At 37.4% G+C, this 10,974-nt stretch overlaps 1 long non-coding RNA gene across 1 annotated transcript; it reads left to right on the plus strand.

Annotated features, from left to right (window-relative positions):
- The first annotated feature begins 2,506 nt into the window (after positions 1–2,506).
- Positions 2,507–9,235, plus strand: LOC115922234. Its single transcript, XR_004063374.1, has 3 exons — positions 2,507–2,798; positions 6,386–6,465; positions 7,598–9,235. It is a non-coding gene; the product is annotated as an uncharacterized LOC115922234 (long non-coding RNA).
- The last annotated feature ends 1,739 nt before the right edge of the window (positions 9,236–10,974 follow it).

The raw sequence follows: 10,974 nt of genomic DNA on the forward strand, positions 1-10,974 counted from the left end.
ATATAATGAGATTATATAGCCACTGTAAAACAAGGATATTTACGAACAATAAACATTAAGAGCAAGTTTCTGTTTACAGGTTTAATACTCGATATGAAATCAAAATTTAATCATGATTTTTCTTTTACATAATCTGTTGTAAGAGGTGCATTCACTCAACAGTATAATCTTTGAAGAGCATTTTGTAGCAAATTATCTCCTCACATTATATTTTGTTCTTTTTTCTTTCCCCTCGCTCAAACTTTTTGTATTTATTTTTCATTTTTTAGCCATTCAATTCGGGGGGAGGCACGTACACCACTGCCTGTAGATAGATATAGCTGGGAAAATATCGTTGGGTATTGTGTTGAAAGCAAATATTTCAAGGTTGAAATCACAGACAAAGAATAACAGAATATATACATCTTTTTCACAACGTGTGAGATTGTTCTGCATCAAATGTGTACGAAAACGTGTCAAGCTCTATCCATGCTCTAGTTCTGTGGAAGGGGTTCCATTGCAGGCGCGTACGCAGGGGGGGGGGGGGGGGGGGTGGGGGTTAAACCCCCCCCCGGTTTTTTTTTTTATTTGTTTATTTTGGTGAAATCCCCCCACCCCCTTAGTGTGATTTTTTTTTTTTTAATAATACAAAAAAAAAAATGATGCTAATGGGTGACCTCAAAAAGAAGACCTTACCCCCCCCCCCAACGGAAAAAATGTCGGCTGGTTGAGTCTTTTCGGCCCGATTTAAAATTGTTAACCCCCCCCCCCCCACAGTATAGAGTACCGAAGCTGTGACGTCATTCAAATCTATTTTTAGAATTTCTTAATTTTTTTTCTACATTTTGCGAAAGAGCATTAAAAAAAAAAGTGTCCAAATGTCGAAAACCAATTGAATATGTTAAGTATTGGCTGAGATATGACCATCTGAATGAATATAATTATGTCCTATAGGAACTCAGTGTTATATGCTCTGGCTCCTAATGGCTGTAAATATCAATCTTGAGAGCGTATATACAAAGAGCAATTGAAACTACCATATTTCTCAACTCTATTAAAAAATAGAATTCACTCAACCAAGGACCCCAAAATTTTCACGAAGTGGTCTTTTACGAGAATATTCAATTGCATTATACAATAACCAACTACATTATAGATAGAGGAACAAGGAAATCTATATGCTAGTAAGCAGTTTTTGCAGATAATATTATAGATATAGCCTATTGACGCATGGCTGTTTCTATAGGCTCCAGGGTACGTTACATCCTGCTATAACCCCGAGATCGAACCAGTATAGAAACGGCTATATATGCTTCGAATATTATTCTTTTGCCATTTAATTGGGGGCAAGTGTCCCCCATGCACCCCCGTATCTACGTCACTGTGTATGGATATTGTTCTTTGCAAGTTGGCAAATCCAAGTGGGCCCAGCCATTTAGGGGTGCTATATAGTGGGGTGTATCTAGGGGCGATTATCTTATATTTCTTAAACTGTAGCAATTATTAATTTGTATTTATTCCTATAATGTATAGATTATAACTTTCTTTATCTTCCTGTATTTTATTAATGTTATGTCTTTAAAACATATGTTTTTAAGGATCATTTTTGTCATTGTTTCTATATGTACATGAATCTGGATGTAGATAATGCTTCCACAACCATACTTTGTCGTTGTGCGTAATGTTCTTATGATTGATTGGCATGTCAGACAATCCTCTGGCGAGCTTTTCAGTCGTCAAGAGAAATTTTTGTTAAAAAAAGTATGCATACAATGTGTTAACAAGTCCACTAAAAAGCAAGATCATTGGCACCCATGCCATGACTAATCTTCTAAAAAAATCTTCTGGGCCCTATTTTCATTAGACTTGTTATCAATTACAAGTACCAAAATGCCGTAACAATTTTTTTCACAGCCAATAATTGACAAATTCAAGGATTTGTAGCATATAGGCTACTATTATCAGGTATTCTTCTTCGTCACTGATACTTTTTATGAAACAGGGACCCAATGGATGTCTGCTGTTATTCACATTCATGTCATTTCATTTACAAAGTGCAACGGTGCATGCCTATCAATTGTCATATTTCATTCTTCTTGCTTGCCCTTCTTTTGCACTGTATATCTGCATAGTGTGGGTTGTATTTGAAACTGTGCATATCACTGCCAAATGCGCAGTAGTTTGAAGTTGGTCTTTATGCGACTCGGCGCCATCTTGATTGCGTCTGAAGCACAAATTAGGAGCAGATATTGATGAATTAATCTTCAGTTCTTTCAACAAAGTTTACACTATCGAAGGAGTCTCAACGTTGTCAACGTTCTTTCGTAATTGATATTTCGAATTTAGAGTAGCAGCTGACGTCTATAGCTTGGGTGAGTTTGTATTGTGTGTCGCTTTGATGGACTATAAACAATTTAGGATTAGATAAAAATGTAAAAGAGGAAAAAACGAGTGTACGTGTAAGGGTATATTATACTTTGTAATTTAGAGTGTATTTCTAAGTTTGTGAGAAAAAGTCGTCAGCGTTTACATGAACCGTCGAATCCGTCGATTTTTGTCAAATTTTTCAAAATATTTTTTTTTCCATAATTGCGTTGATTGTTATGATATCTTTCTACTGACAAATTTTCAGATGCTGATTTGAGATAATTTTTGACAAAAACATATTTATATTTTTACTAAAAACGAAACGTTGCGCGGAGCGATTGCATGAACCGACGAATCCGCATTCGACGGTTCATGAAACCCGCTCTCCTTCTATTCTAGCAGACGATGAACCGTCGAATCTGTAGCAGCGTCTGAACGGGATGTAAAAATTGGTAAGAAAACTGTGTTTCGTGTACCTAGTTGTACTTTTATGATATTAGATGCATGAATTTAATGAAAATCTGAAGTCGCTGCTTAAATTATACCAATTTATAACACATTTAAGCAGATATTTCGAACTCAAAACTCGGGTTGTCCCACCTGTTGATTTCGGTGTTAGTAAATCTAGAGATGTAGATAAAATCAATTTCAATCGACAATGGACAATATATAGGTCCAAGTCAAGACGGACGATTGTTCGTATTATGAATCTTAAATCTAACTCTAATGTGTTATCATTTCAGTATTTGTTTTAAAATATGGGTAGACTATTATTATTAACTGTTGAAATTATTAAGTGTGGACGGCGGTTAATGCATGCATGGTGTTGGTCATGGTTGTCGATCACTCACTACTAGACTATTCATTTTATTTTAAACTAGAGTTTAGACTAAGTTAAATAAGAGTTTAGCCACCCTGAAACTTCCACAAATTTTTATTCCCGCATATACTCCATACTTAAATATTGTTCATGCCATTAATATTCAAGCAGTGTTACAAGATGCTTTCAGCGCGCAGTGGTCACTTTTTCTTTTCCTGTTTTCCTTAGTTTTCTGTGCCGTCGAATGCCCATGCGTAGACAATGCGCAAGTAATGTGAAAAAACTGCTGGAAGTATCGGCAGCCGATGCACAAATTATGAGCAATTTATTTGTAAATCATATCGTGAACTAGTCGTAAACATGCGTGTCACTCGGGCATTGGCACGCACCGGTCAGTATGGACACAGGTAGAATACGTATAGGATACTCATAGTTCCTGAAGTGTTCACGAAAGTCATCCACCAAATTTGTTGTGCCAAAATTTTAAACATTTTGAAAATTCTGCCACAAATTTCAAGCTTTGTCCCGCTTTGGCCTCGATCATCCTCCAGCATGTTCCGCAAACGCTTCCTGTTATGGCAAAAACATGACATGAAACAATGGGAAAACCAATGCACAAACCAATATCGTGCAAGTGTCAGGGTGCTTTAAGACTATGAGTTTAACTTTGAAATTAGTGACTAGATTTTGTCTAGATTTAGATCTAACTACTGTTAGTGTTAGTTAACTTAGTATGCAAATAATTGTTTCAATCCCTTGCCTTTTGTTTTCTTTTGATATTATTGTAATAGAAAGACGAGTATTCTATTCCAAAAATTCTGTGCACAATGTCATGGGTACATTTTCTGTGCGGGAACGCTAATAACTAATAGAAATAGGGGCCTGGCTGGTAATAGCTCTGTCCTGATGATACTGACACAAACTGCAACAGTCTCAATTGGTCTGTGATTTGTGTAGATCTACTCACCTTTTCTCTCCATACATTCACAAATTAAAGATTCTTTTTAAATCAATAAAATTTGAATTTGAATTATGAAATATCCAGCCCCACCCTCCACCCCCATGCCGCCTACGCCTATATGATGACGACTCGAACAGTCAGATATTGAACATTTATATTTATTTTCGGGGGGGGGGGGGGGGGGGTGGCCGAGGTGGTTTCCTTGTAAAATGTACCGTCTTAATTGTCACCAAAATAAATGTTCATAAGTTTGACTCTCAGTTGAGGGGGGGGGGGGGGGGGGAGGGGGAGCAAGATTTCCCACAAAGGGGACAAATTACGACAGGATTATGGGTGTGTTTTGTTTTCCTTTCTCTTGTCCCCACTGAAGCGGGGGAAATATATTAGCTAGATTATGGGGATGTCTCTATATAATTATCAAAGCTGAAAGGAAAAAAAATACTTTTAAAAAGACATGATACAGGGGACGCCACCTTTCCCATAATGCCTTAAAGAGAAGGTTGAGTTCTGGGAAGAGGTGAAAAATAATTTGTGAGCATTACTCATTCTTATTATGCAAGTGTGGAAGAATATCAGTTAAGACATGTTCCCTGAAAAGCATGGCTCTTCAAATGCCTTCATATTCTAAATATGCATGTAACGTCGTAAAAATCGGGGGCCGGCTTTTTACGCCACGTGTTCGTGTAGTCCCATATACATCTTTCTGTGCAAGTGTTTGTAACTTTAATTACCAAGACTTGGCCACATTTCTTATCATTTTGATGATTCCAGAACCTTGCAATACACACAAATTCTTATATGCTAGATGATCAACCTTTTCTGGTCGGTTCCACACCGTTTCTTTCACAATGCAATCGCATGACCAGAACTCAACTTCATCTTTAAGGTCACAAAATCGTATCTTATATGGCTTAAAATCTTGAAAATCCTTACTTGTATTGTATTTACGAAAAGCTTGAATATAGTATATAACTTAGGTCCCTATAACCCCCTCTCTGTCGCTTCCTTCCTTTGCTGAGGATAAGGGACATGTTAGTTCAGCCCCTTGATGGCAACAGTGCTACACCCCACCACCCCCCCCCCCCATGAAACACACACAGGTTACGCCATCTATGAACTACTTGGACGAGAATTGTCGATAATATGCACTTGTACCAAGGAAATACTTCAGGGTGGGTGGGCCGAATCGCGCAGCTTGGTCAGACTGATTGGGGGGGGGGGGAGGGGGCTAGGGCCCGGGATGATGGGTCACATATCTTATTGGGGCATGCCTTTTTTTTCTTAAAAAAAAAAAGTATGTTTTTAATGAATGTTTTCTACAAACATTCAGGGCCATGTGGCGTTCCCCCCCACCCCCGCACATACGCTACAGCCGTGGGGTGTCCCCTATCCATTTTGCTTTCTTATTATCATTTTGTTTATTGCTTTTCTTACTTTCATTTTTGTATGAATAGGGACCCTCTTCTCCTGTTATGAATAGCAACCCTCATTAAAATTTATGAATAGCGACCCTCTCCTCGTTTTCTGAATAGCGAGTCTCTTCTTGTATTATGAATAGCGACCCTCTTCTCGTGTTATGAACGTGACCCTCTTCTTCGATTATGAATAATGATCCTGATGAATAGCGATCGGCCCTCATTCGGTATTATGAATAGCGACCCTCATTCCGTGTTATAAATAGCGGACCTTATGAATAGCGGAACTTATGAATAGCGGTCCTTATGAATAGCGGTCCTTATGAATAACGACGTTGACCTGATTTTTCGGTCTAGGTTGGTGATACTACTTCAGTTTAGGTCAGGATTGGGTTAGCATGGTTTGGGTTAGACAGAAATAACCATCTGGTATGGGTCATTCTTTAATAAAACGGACTTTTGCCAACATTTCCCATGTAGATGGTACTTTTTACGGCTCGCATAATGGGGGTAGATTGATCGATTACTACCGATTTTGTACCACTTCTGGAAGTTCTGGTACAAAAACTTTCTCCCCCATTTTTCTTGATTTAGATCTAATTGAAATAAAAAATCAGACAGAAGAAAATATACATATTTCTTTTCTATGTAAAATTAAAAAAATTAAAATTACGTATTTCCAAAGGCGAAATTTACGGAATTACTTAATACGAGTTATCCAATTTTTATCTCAAAACCAGGGAAACGGTATGTTTATGAATTCAAACTGTAATCTATGACAAGACCCAGCCGGGTCAACTTGGCAAATAATTAATTTTTTGAAAATTTTCATTTGTTTTCCAGCAATAAAAAGTTGAAAGTTTCTCGCAGAAATCCTGGCATGACCTTTAGCTGCATTCTGGTGAAGAGTGCTGTGTGATCTGGTTAGTAATTCAGTTTGACCTTTTTTTCTTCTTTATGTCTCCTTTAGGTCTTGTTTGTTCAACAAAAGAATAATTGTGATAGCAGAGTGATTTACAAAGTCATTATTTAATTGTCATGATTCTCTGAAGATTTTTTGTCTCGTCTGCATAGCTAGAGTAAGACATACAATGTAGGTACCGCTTTTTCCTACCCCTGCATCAAAAATTTAAAATCACTCTCATTTCAAAAGGTTATGTCCAAATTTGATGAAAATTGCACATAGCAATAGGCCACTTTTGTAATGTAACCAAATTTAATGCATAAGTCTTTGTGAAGTGCCTCAGTACAAGTTATTTCATTCACCTTATAAGAATAATAGTATTTCAATAGTCAGAAGGCAAACTGCATATATATAGTGTTGCTAGGTAGGTCAAGCCATAATGTTTGTCCAAGCTGGCAACAACTAATATATGCAGTTCGGATTCTGTCTATTGAAATACTATTATTCTTTTCAGGTGAATGAAATAACATGTATTGAGGCACTTCACAAAGACTTATGCATTAAATTTGGCTACATTACAAAAATGGCCTATTATTAAGCATCACTTTATTATGTGGAAGAAATTTTATGAACAAGGTCAAGGTCAAGGTCAAAAGTAAGTAATGTTTAATATTACTTCAGAAACTTTTAAGTATGCAATTTAATGAAACTTGCACCCGATCATTATTAAGGATCATACATGTAGATTATGTGGAAGAATTATCATATCTAAGGTCGTGGACAGAGGTGAATTATGGTCACTTGTGTTATATTTTGCTTCAAAAATAACCTTTTGTTAAATTCTCATTTCAGAAGTATATGTCCAAATTTCATTAAACCTGCACCCAATCATTATGAGGAAGAATTTCATCACCAAGATCAAAAATCAATTATGTTTTAGTGAATGAATAGTGTTGCCATCCAGTGGTTGGTCATTTCACTTGTTTTTAGTCAACTTGGCCGAATGCTACCAAATTTCTCATTAGATATCAATTGGTAGTGTTCATACGTAATAGGCAAATTGTGAGGTGCAGGCAAGACATCACATGCAGTTTGACTTTTTTTTCTATTTTATTTATGCCTATATCTATATCTTTTTATTTTATTTTCAGGTGGAGATGTCCTGAACTTGCTTTGTGCTGTAATCTCTTGTACATGTACCACCAGATTCCAGGAATGTGATAACTCAACTTTACTTTCATCATAGAGGTGTTGTGGTCTAGTGGATAAGTCATCCGACTGCAGATCACAAGGTACAGGGTTCAAGTTCTGCTGCAGCACTAATGTCCTTTGGCGAGACGTTAATCTACATTTGTCACTCTCCACCCAGGTGTTAAATGGGTACCCGGTAGGATGCAAAAGTTAATGTAGTTGGATGAGCAAGTGTGCGTTTGTAAAATGGGGACTGGGCGGAATGCTCCCCAGGGAGTGAAGAACATGCATACATTGTGTGCGGGCAAGCCTAAATCCGATGACTGGGTAATGATATATATATCTGTAAAGCACTTAGACACATCGTTTTATTGATGTATCATGCGCTATATAAAAGCAGAATATTATTATTATTACACCTGTAAGAACATCAAGATTTCAAGGTTAAGAATTTCATAATTATAAAAAGCAAAGTGATGAATGAAAAATATAAAAGATTCAGCCTAATTTAATTGTCAATAAATTGATGCAAATGAAAGTAAAACCTTTCAGGATTCTATGGTTGCACTGATGGAGCATGCTTGCATGTTGTAATTATGATTCATATCCAAGTTATTTTGATTATCTTTTGCTATTTGCCCACTTTTGTAAAATAGAATATTTCAAGCTACCACATCTGGTTAAAGCTACAATAGCTGACAGTTGGGCAAGGATGTTCAATTTGTTTTGGTGCCAATGGGTGCCGGCTTAATGTGCATATGTATAGTGTTGGGTTCATGATCATACATCATGTTGAGCCCTTACTGTGTTGAACATTACCTCTTTAAGTGGTTATTTATATTAGGTATTGAAGATCAGTACAAGTTCAAGGCAAAGTTACCATAAGCGCATTACAAATTTAGTACATTGACAAGAGGCATTTAATAACAATTAGTGAACTGGTAGCATTGTATTAGAGAGTTTTTTGAAATTGTGATACTGTATCTTAAACTTTTGATGAAGGAATAACGCACTGTAAATACAAATAATTTCAAAAACATATCTTCACTGAAAATATATGTGTGAATAGTGTTACATGGTTTCGTGAAAACCATTGTTCTTGTGCATTACCTATTGGACAATATGAGGTATAGTATACCAGGTCAGAAGCTGATTTGAACTGGAAAAGTTATAACTTTCTGGCTTGTTATTTCAGCTCACTGCTTGTGAAATCATGAACATTGTTACCAGTTCACTTTAATGCAGATCTTTATTTGACCTTTACTCAAATCGTTTCGAATCTCATGATAATATTATGTAACTTGTGCTGAATTCATGATATAGCCCAAGAAAATAAGTACACTGAATGGCGCATGATTTGAATTGAATTTATTTTATTCATTAAATATGTGTAACACTCGAAAATTGTCCTGTTACTTCACCTAAATATATAGGATTATGATGTGTTTTAGATTAGGTCACACTACAATCGTCAGCGGTATCAATGCCACAGTTGTTATTACTCAAAGAGTTGTAATTTGTGATAATTGATTATTAAATAAGCTTTGTCTAGTGTGTTTAAGATTGATGTCAAATAAAGTTTGGATGTGAAAATATAATTTTGTTGTGTTTAGTTATTATTTGATAACATATATATACAATGTTCCAACATAATTGTAGTAATCTGCCTGTCATACTTCAGGAAAAGGGGTTACAAACTTCAGTTCAGGATTATTTCCTATACTAGAAGTAGATGCTTAATGTCAAGCCCGATATCAATAATGTGTTTAGTTTATGGTTACATTTTCGTTCATATAAATCAAGGTCTTTGAAGAGAGATGGTATACATGTAGGAGTGTTGGAAATGGAATTGTATGATCATGGAAATACCCAATTTACGAGGGTGTGTGAGCGAAAATATATGGAGATCAAATTGATTCAGAAAAGTGAAAGAGAAATCAGAAAGAGGATAAAGAAAATAATGAAGTGGTATGATCGAGAGGCCAAGCAGTATGCAATGATTCAATGAGTGGTTGAATTCAACTCCATATAAAGATGAATTATATAGAAAACCATTGGGGAAACACAGGCGCGGATCCAGGATTTCTTAGGGGAGGGGGCCCAACTTTTTTTTTTTTGCTCCCGAAAATTTGAAAATCGCGCTTGCCGAAAAGTCGCTCAGTGGAGGGGGGGGGGGGGGGTAGTGAGCACATTTTTTTTTTTTTTTGATCCTCAATTTTTTTTTTTTTTTGCTCCCGAAAATTTGAAAAACGCGCCGGCCCAAAATTCGCTCAGTGGGGGGGGGGGGGGGGGGGGGGGGGGGGGGGGGGGGGGGGGGGGGAGGGGGGGGGGGGGAGGGGGGGGGGGGTAGTGAGCGCATTTTTTTTTTTTGATCCTCAAAAAAAATTTAATTTGCACCCCCCCCCCCTTGAGCGCCAGGGGGGGGGGGCCCAACCCCCAAAAAAGGTAAAAATCACGTGATTTTACATGATTTTTTTCTCAAGGGGGGGGGGGGGGCCCGGGCCCCCCGGGCCCCCCCCCCCCCCTGGATCCGCCACTGGGGAAACAAGATGTGATGGGGGGGGGGTAGGGTGGCTTATTAGACAAATAACAAATTGAAACAGAAACAATATTATAAGGAACAAAATTTGAAGGGAGATCAATATTTAGGAAATGTTTATGAAGTCCTGTTATTTCCTGAATTATTCATTTATCAATTAAAGTCTCATTAAGAAAAATGAAAGTAGTAGGGCTAAACCAAATTACTCGATAGGTTAGCTCGAACAGTTCAACATTGAAAGTTCGATGACCCGCATTGGGCGCGTGTATTAAACGAGCCAGAACGGTTGCATGAACCGACGAATCCATGCGCATTCAGCGCTTTTGTGCTGCGCGTATTCACTTTTTGTTTTTATGAACCGTCGAATGCGCTCCGCTTGCCACTTTTGGTGGAAAAGGCGTAGTGCGGAATTACATCATCATTCTTATTTTATCATTACTCGATGATCGTTCAAAATTATGATTAGTTTGTTATATGGTGATTATAAGCTGGTTTCAGGCTTTCACACTAACTAAAAATTATCAATAGCAATTATCGTACATTTTGCTGTAGCGCTGTTGGAAAATGTCAAACTTTCAAACGCGTTTTTCTCGAAAGTAAGATTTAGAATTCAGTGGACGGATTCGACGGTTCATGTAAACGCCGACGAAGTGTTAGATGCAAACAGGAGGAGAAAAGTAGGTGATATCATTTTCTGATGTGGATGAAGTGGAATGAAGCAGTAAAGGCTTTAAAGCTAAGTATGTAGTAGATGCCCTCCCCCCCTGCTTTATATCCCTTTCGTGTTGTTTTGTCCCT

This window comes from Strongylocentrotus purpuratus, unplaced genomic scaffold, assembly GCF_000002235.5.
Source record: "Strongylocentrotus purpuratus isolate Spur 01 unplaced genomic scaffold, Spur_5.0 spur5_scaffold_11, whole genome shotgun sequence".
Lineage (NCBI taxonomy): Eukaryota > Metazoa > Echinodermata > Echinoidea > Camarodonta > Strongylocentrotidae > Strongylocentrotus > Strongylocentrotus purpuratus.